Raw genomic sequence first — 8,374 nt, 5'->3', positions numbered from 1 at the left:
GAGAGAGAGCAGACAGAGAGAGAGACAGAGAAAGAGAGTTTGAGTTTTAAATAATCTTTATTGGGTCTGGGAGCCCACCACACAATAAATACTCATACAAAACTGTAGTTACACATAAATTAAAAACACAACTCCAATTCCTCCTCCACAGTTACTAAACACAACAGCCTCTGAATACCCCATATACTCATAAAAATATCAATATTGTTGACAAGTTTATAATAGGCAAACTCAACCCTTATTCTCGCTGCCAACATTCCCACCACATCCACAGACCCCTGTCCCTGAATACTGTTCTTTCGGGTCTTCCATATCGCTAATTTTGCTGCCCCTAACACAAAATTAAGCAACACAACTACACCTTTTTGGCTAAACCTGTACTTTGGCCCAAATATATACAGTGGAGAAGAGAAAACCTCTCCCAACGTTGAGAACCAATTAGTGATCAGGTCAATCATCCCGACCAACCTGGGACACTGTAAAAACAGATGTGCCAGAGTTTCAGACTGAGCACAGAATGGACACCCCTCCCCAACAGTAGGATCCAGGTGTACCAGATGCATGTTGGTGGCTATGGCTCCATGTATTATCCTCCATTGGAGGTCAGCTGTCCTCTTATCAATAGGCAGTTTGTATAATGATCGCCAACAGCCTTTTGGGGAGGCACCTGGACCAAGCACACCTGTCCACCTCGTCGATTTTACCCCTTCCAGGGAAGAGGCATGGGACACCTTTACACATATTCTGTACATGGCCTTCTTTCCCACCTCCTTGAACTCCCCCAGCTCCGGGGTATCGAAGGAAAGCAGCATCCCCACGTCCTCCTCGAATGCCCCCGCCGCAGCACTAACAATCAGTGCAGGGAACACATAATCCAGACCCTCCTTCCACCGATCAGAATTGGAAGTGTCAGTCACATACTGCAGATGAAGTACTGGCAAGGAGTCACAGACCTCAGCGACGACCTTCCTCAGTAGGCGAGACGATCGGATCCCCGCTCTTTCTCCCAGCTCCTCCAACGACCTATTCCTGTTCCGCATCAGATGACCCAGCTTAGTACACCCCACGCCTAACAGGCATGAACGTAGGCTAGATGAACCCAGAACACGGGACTGGATGGCAGTGTTGTGAAAAAGAGGCTCTTCAAAAAGCCACATCCCTGGTGGCGTGCAGGCCTTACGGGACTTGACCAGAACTCTCCAAGCCTGCATAACAGACTCATAAAATGGAGTCAGGCCAGGCAACTCACCCCACTCCAGCTTTAAGAGGAAAAGGTGCTTGTCTAAGCCCAAACAGCCCGCTCTCCTCATCAATGCGCAGGCTGTGTCAACCCAGCTAGAACCATCACTGTACAACAGTCTCTGGGCTGCTTGAAGCCGGAAAGCCATGATCCTTGAAGAAATGTCCACCAGGCCTTGCCCACCCTCGTGCAGTGGCAGGTACAGGGCTGAAGCTTTAATCCAATGTTGTCCAGACCAGAAGAAGTTGACAAGGGTCCTCTGAAGCTCTTGTATCAGACCCTTTGGTGGCTGTAAAATCATTAGTCTGTGCCACAGGGTAGAGGCAGCTAGGTTATTAGCTACCAGTACCCTTCCCCTATAAGACAGCTGGGGCAGCACCCATTTCCATCTTGACAGTCTGGCACACACTTTCTCCACTACACCCTCCCAGTTCTTTTTCTGAAAGACTTCGGAGCCTAGAAAAACCCCCAGTCTTCATCCCATCTCTGCCCCACTGAAGCCCCCCTGGTAACCGTGGAGCGGACCCCATCTGAAGCTGGCCTGCCCACAGCGCTTCACTCTTTCCCCAATTGACTCTAGCTGAGGAGGCCCCCCTCATACACCTTTAAAGTGTTTGAGAGAACCTTAACATCCTCACCCCCTGTAATAAAAACTGTCACGTCATCTGCATACGCAGACAGTGCTATCGTGGGACCCTTCATAACCCCTGGCACAGAGAAACCAGTAAGCCTCTGATAGATTAATTTGTATTTTAAGCTTATGACTAAAGGATTTCACCCCAAATACAGTATAAAATGTGTTAACAGTGTTAGAATTAGAATGTAGTGTCAACCAACCCACTAACAGAGGGGGGCGGGACTAAACATTCCAGAGTAAGGAGAAAGGTGGAAACTGTTTAAGAAAGCCTCCTAAAGGTGGGCGGAGCAAGGTGCCTTTGTGTGTAAAGGAGTATAAAACAGTATGTATGTGTTTTGGGCGCCAGAGCTCTCCATGAATAAACATTCAGATCATTCTTGTTGGTTGTGGACCTTGAATCATTTATGATTAAAACCAGAGCCTTACAACCTCTGGTAATGATTCAAGCTTAGGTTGAATTAGAGATAGAAATTATCCTAACAGAGTGGTCCTTCGAGCCGGATCTTAAATACGTCTTTGTCGTTCTAAGAACACCGAAACCGTGCACGGGCGGATGATTGCATCCATGGAGAATAGTCCTGGCCTTCGACGTTAAGGTTATAAACAGGCCGGTGATTACTCTTATGAATGATAAAGAAGTTAACGAGTTTGAAAAAGCATTTAAATCCAAACTGCAAGGAAAAGGTCAGTCATTTTTATTCATGAATTTTGGTGAAATGATTTGAACTTGTATAAGAATAAGTAATTCTTGTGAAGCTCAGAGAATAGTTACCAAAATCGCAAAGGAAGTAATAATTATTACTAAACGGGGAGGGTCTGAAATTGACCCTAGGTAAATAGCTATTACCAAAATAATCTAGTCCGAAATGACACGGGGTGAATGGCCATCACCAATGTAAACTAGTTTTTATCGAGATTGTACTGGGTGCAGTGTTACGATAAACAGGGAGGGGATGATTTTCGTCGTGTGCTATGGATACATTAAACAGGTCAAAAGTCGCGTAAACAACTGGGGATTTGCTCTAACTCTGTAAACTGGAGCAGTTACGACCTCTAGGTTACAAATAGGATTGGCAAATGATTGTATAATGTTGTGTACGTGTGAGATTTGAGAATCCATCGGAATACGTGATAATTGTTTCAAGGAAGGAGCTAAAAATAACTCGCGTGAGAAAAAATGGTTATCTGACTCTTTTCATGAAACCGGAGTTTTAAATAAAAAAAGACTTTTAGCGAGCCAGTTTCAACCTCTCAATACCTCTGTCAGACCCCGTTTCACGGCTACCCTCAAGAACGGGAATCAGAGTTTAGCGATTAACGCTTTCGTCGATTCAGGTGCCGATGGAAGCTTTATTGATGCCGACGTGGTGGAACAGCTGGGGCTTTCCAAGGAGCGATTACCGGAAGCCATTGAAGCTACCACTCTGAACGGCAGTAGTCTGGCACGTATCACGATGAGGACTGAACCGGTTAAGATGCTGTTGTCAGGTAATCATTCTGAGGTTCTCATTCTTCATTCTGCCTTCTTCCCATGTTCCTCTGGTCCTTGGATACCCCTGACTGAAAGAACACAATCCCACGTTCGATTGGGTGACTGGCAAGGTAACTAGTTGGAGCCTTGATTGTCATGCTAACTGCCTCAATACTGCCTGTTCCCATTCTGTTCCCAGTCAGGTGATTGAGGCTAAACCCCCAGATTTGTCCCTGGTTCCCGAGACATATCACGATTTGGGGGAAGTGTTCAGTAAGCAGAGGGCTCTGTCACTCCCTCCCCACCGACCATATGATTGTGCCATAAACCTGTTCCCTGGAGCTGTCTATCCCAAGGGACGGTTATACAGCATCTCCCGACCTGAACGTGAGGCTTTGGAGACCTACATCAAGGAGTCCCTAGCTGCTGGTCTCATTCGTCCCTCGTCATCACCCCTGGGGGCAGGATTCTTCTTTGTGGGTAAGAAGGATGGCTCTCTTCGACCGTGTATTGATTATCGGGGGTTGAATGATATCACGGTCAAGAACAAGTATCCCCTGCCCTTGATGAGCTCTGCTTTCGACTCCTTACAGGGTGCTACTGTGTTCACCAAGCTAGACCTACGCAATGCGTATCACCTGGTCCGGATCAGAGAGGGGGACGAGTGGTTGACGGGTTTCAATACACCGATGGGTCACTTCGAGTATCAGGTGATGCCATTTGGACTGACCAATGCTCCAGCAGTGTTCCAGAGTATGGTGAATGACGTCCTGAGAGATATGATTGGTCTCTTTGTGTTCGTTTACCTGGATGACATTCTTATCTTCTCGAAGGAACCGTCCAGCCACGTCCAGCATGTCAGGCAGGTTCTGCAGCGATTGTTGGAGAATCGCCTGTTCGTGAAGGCCGAGAAGTGCGAATTTCACGCCCACACTACATCCTTCCTCGGGTACATCATCTCCAGGGGAGAGATTAGAATGGACCAGGAGAAGGTTAGGGCGGTTCTGGATTGGGCCCAGCCCGGTACGAGATTGCAGCTCCAGAGGTTTCTGGGGTTTGCGAATTTCTATCGCAGATTCATCCGGGATTACAGCCGTGTGGCCGCTCCTTTAACTGCCCTGACTTCCAGTACCAGGACCTTCAGTTGGAATCCTGAGGCGGACCGAGCGTTCCTGGATTTGAAGAGGCGATTCACCAACGCACCGATTCTCTCTCAACCTGACACGGCCCGTCAGTTCGTCGTTGAAGTGGATGCGTCTGATGTGGGGGTTGGCGCCATCCTGTCCCAGCGATGCTCCACTGACGGTAAACTCCATCCCTGCGCCTACTACTCTCGTCGTCTTTCGTCTGCGGAGAGGAACTACGATGTGGGTAACCGGGAGCTGCTCGCGGTGAAGCTTGCCTTGGAGGAGTGGCGCCACTGGTTGGAGGGGGCGGAGCAACCGTTTATTGTCTGGACTGACCACAAGAATCTGGCTTACGTGCAATCGGCTAGACGTCTCATCTCCCGTCAGGACAGGTGGGCTTTGTTTTTCGGACGCTTTAATTTTCCCCTGACGTTCCGACCTGGGTCTAAGAACGGCAAGGCGGACGCCTTGTCCCGGATGTTCTCCAAGACGGAGGAGAGTGGGGCCAAGACCGAGACGATTCTTCCCCGGAACTGTGTCGTGGGAGCAGTGATGTGGAGAATTGAGGAGGAGGTTATGGCGGCCCTTCGGACGCAGCCCGGTCCCGGTAACGGTCCACCCGGTCGGTTGTTTGTGCCTGAGTCGGTTCGTTCTGCTGTCCTCCAATGGTCCCACGCCAGCAAGATGGCTTGTCACCCTGGCGTGGCTCGGATGATGGCGTTACTTCGCAGACGATTTTGGTGGCCTGCCATGGGAGAAGTTACTCTGAGGTTTGCTGCTGCCTGTCCAGTGTGTGCGCAGAATAAGAGTGCCAATCGGCCCAGCTCTGGACTACTTCACCCCCTCCCTATTCCCCGGCGACCATGGTCGCATCTGGCCATGGACTTTGTCACTGGGTTGCCCTCTTCTGAGGGGAACACGGTCATTTTGACTATCGTGGACAGATTCAGCAAGTTCGCCCACTTTGTGCCCATTTCCAAGCTTCCCTCTGCCTCTGAGACGTCCGAGATCCTGGTTAGGTAGGTTTTCAGGGTCCACGGGTTGCCCAGTGACATAGTTTCCGACCATGGTCCTCACTTTACCTCTGCTGTCTGGAAGTCCTTCTGTTTGGCCATTGGAGCTACAGTCAGTCTCACATCTGGTTTTCACCCCCAGTCTAATGGTCAGGCGGAGAGAGCCAACCAGAAGATGGAATCCACGCTACGCTGCCTTGTCTCCTCCAACCCCACCTCCTGGGTCTCTCAGTTGCCTTGGGTTGAGTATGCCCACAATACTCTCCCTACATCTGCCACTGGGATGTCTCCCTTCCAGTGCCTATACGGCTACCAACCCCCCCTGTTTCCTTCTCAGGAGAAGGATCTCTCAGTGCCCTCTGTTCAGGCCCACATTCGTCGTTGCCACCGGACCTGGCATCGGGCCAGAAAGGCCCTCCTTAGAGTTTCTGACCGGTATCAGCTCCAGGCGAATCGTCGCCGGATTCCCGCCCCCACCTATACCATCGGAGATAGGGTCTGGTTGGCCACACGGGATCTTCCTCTGCGGACTGAGTCTAGGAAACTGTCACCGAAGTTCATTGGTCCGTTTGTGGTGGAGAAAGTGATCAATCCTGTTGCGGTTCGACTCAAGTTACCTAGAACGCTCAGAGTCCATCCCACCTTTCATGTCTCCTGCCTCAAGCCTGTTCTCCTCAGTCCTCTGTTACCCCCTCCGCCTCCTCCCTCCCCCTCGGATGATCGGAGGTGGTCCTGCCTACACGGTGCGCCGCATTATGGATTCCAGACGGCGGGGCCGGGGTTTCCAGTATCTCGTGGACTGGGAGGGGTATGGTCCTGAAGAGAGGAGTTGGATTCCTCGGCGTCAGATCCTTGATGCTGACCTCCTTCGTGACTTCTACCGCCTCCATCCTGGCGCTCCGGGTAGTCCGCCCGGTGGCGTTCATCGGAGGGGGGGTACTGTCATGAACCCTGCATCCTGAGTCGGTTCCTGCCTGTGCTGCCATTTTTCTGCTCGGAATCTCCAGTTTCCTGAGGGTTCTTGAACGCTCCCTGCCTGGTTGCCGGGCGACGTTGCTAGGCGGGAGATCTCCCGATTAACCGCACCTGCATCTCAACAGCGATCTGCACACCTGGTCCTGATCATCACCATTCATAAGCTCTGACCTGACATCCATTCCCTGCCGGATCGTTAGCCATGAATAGTATGTTTGTCAGTGTATCAGCCTTGGAGTTTCTAGCGTTAGTTTTGTTGTTTTGCACCTTGTTGGCTTGCCGTGTATTGACCTCCGTTTTGTTTCTATCTGCAGTCAATCTCCCGGAACCTTCACCCAACCCCTGCCTGGTTGTCGGCGGCTGCCGAGCCATTATTGGATCTGCCACTGCACCTCCACCAACTCATCTCCGCCGCCCGCTCTGTCCCCTGGATTATTCTGCATCGTTTTTTTGAATCTGTTAAATAAATACTCACCTTCGTTTCAACTCACCTTGTCCTGGTCTGCTTCTGGGTTCTGGCTTAGTAAACCGTGACAGTTTAAGGTTGTGCCGTTGTTTGATCATGTGATAAGGTTTAATGGGTAATCGGACCATAACTAATGTGGTTATAGAAGTAATGTATAAATAGTAGAGAGCCAATAGAGGGTTCCATTGAACTATTATGTTGTGTTGGGCATTTCAATGGCATAAGGTGAAATCTGTGTGTATGAGGGAATTCAACGGCGGGGATGAATGATAACCGGATACTACTTAGTATTTGGTTGGTTAAATGCTGAATAAAAGATTTGAGGCGTGGTTATGGGGTAACTAGGAAGACGCACTTATTCAATGGGGAATGGGTGTAGGGAGAGAGTTTTTACGTGTATTAAAAGTTGCATTAGATAGCTTTAGTAGTATTCTAGATAGGTCTATGAAAATATGTTACAAGTACGAATGACATTATTTCCTAAGAAGGAAAATGTGTAGGGAAGGTCCCGCACCTCCCCAATAATGTAGGAAGGAGCAGGAGAGGGGGGGGGGGAGAGGTGAGAGACAGTACATAGTTCAGATGGTAGGAATGTCATTAAGTGTATGCTTATCAACGATATCAAGTATTTGTTTTATTGATTGGGGCCGAATCAGAGAGAACGGTTAAAGAGATTGAATAGCGAACTGAAATGGGTTAGCGGGAAAATACAAATAGTTGGTACATTTTAGAACGATAATTTATTTTCGTTACGGGGAAGCAAGTGGCATTGGCTGTTGTGCTGGGGGAATAGCGCCAGCCTGTGGTGGGTTCTGGATTTGTTATAAAGAAACTTATATTTTAAACTAAAGTGATGGAATAGGCTACAATTATAACATCAGAAAAAGGGCACAATATAATTTGTAATAGTTATTACAATTATTATTGATAGTTATTACAGTTATTATCATTGATCCAGTAATGATATAAGGATAGTAGAGGAAAGGCAAGGGATTAAATCTCATTTAGGGAAATAAGAAAAGTATGAAATATTAGGGAGAAAATACCATTAACTGAGGGAACATTTGATGTAACCGTGATTGTATTGGCTAAAAACTGAAATATGACATTTACAAGGGGGACAGGAACAATAGAAGGGGAGACAGATTTTCCTAGGGGGTTGAACAAATAATGGATAATGGATCATTTGAAATGAGATCACATGTAGCAGATTTAGGGTAATCAATTAAATAATCATTGGATACTCGAGGAATTTTGAGTGGTTTTATGGATTAGTTAGGAGGAATTAGATTGATACAAACATTATTGATGGGTTAGGACTGGGGATATCTGTATCGTGTTTTGTGTGTACTACCATCTTTAGATTACTGATGGTAATTGAAGGTTAACAACATGTATAACCAGGAGGAAGAGATTAGCTTATCTCATTGGAATGTTGCTAAGGG

The sequence above is a fragment of the Coregonus lavaretus genome (genome assembly GCF_964263955.1).
Source record: "Coregonus lavaretus genome assembly, chromosome: 30".
Taxonomy (NCBI): Eukaryota; Metazoa; Chordata; class Actinopteri; order Salmoniformes; family Salmonidae; genus Coregonus; species Coregonus lavaretus.
This window is presented reverse-complemented; position numbering follows the sequence as displayed.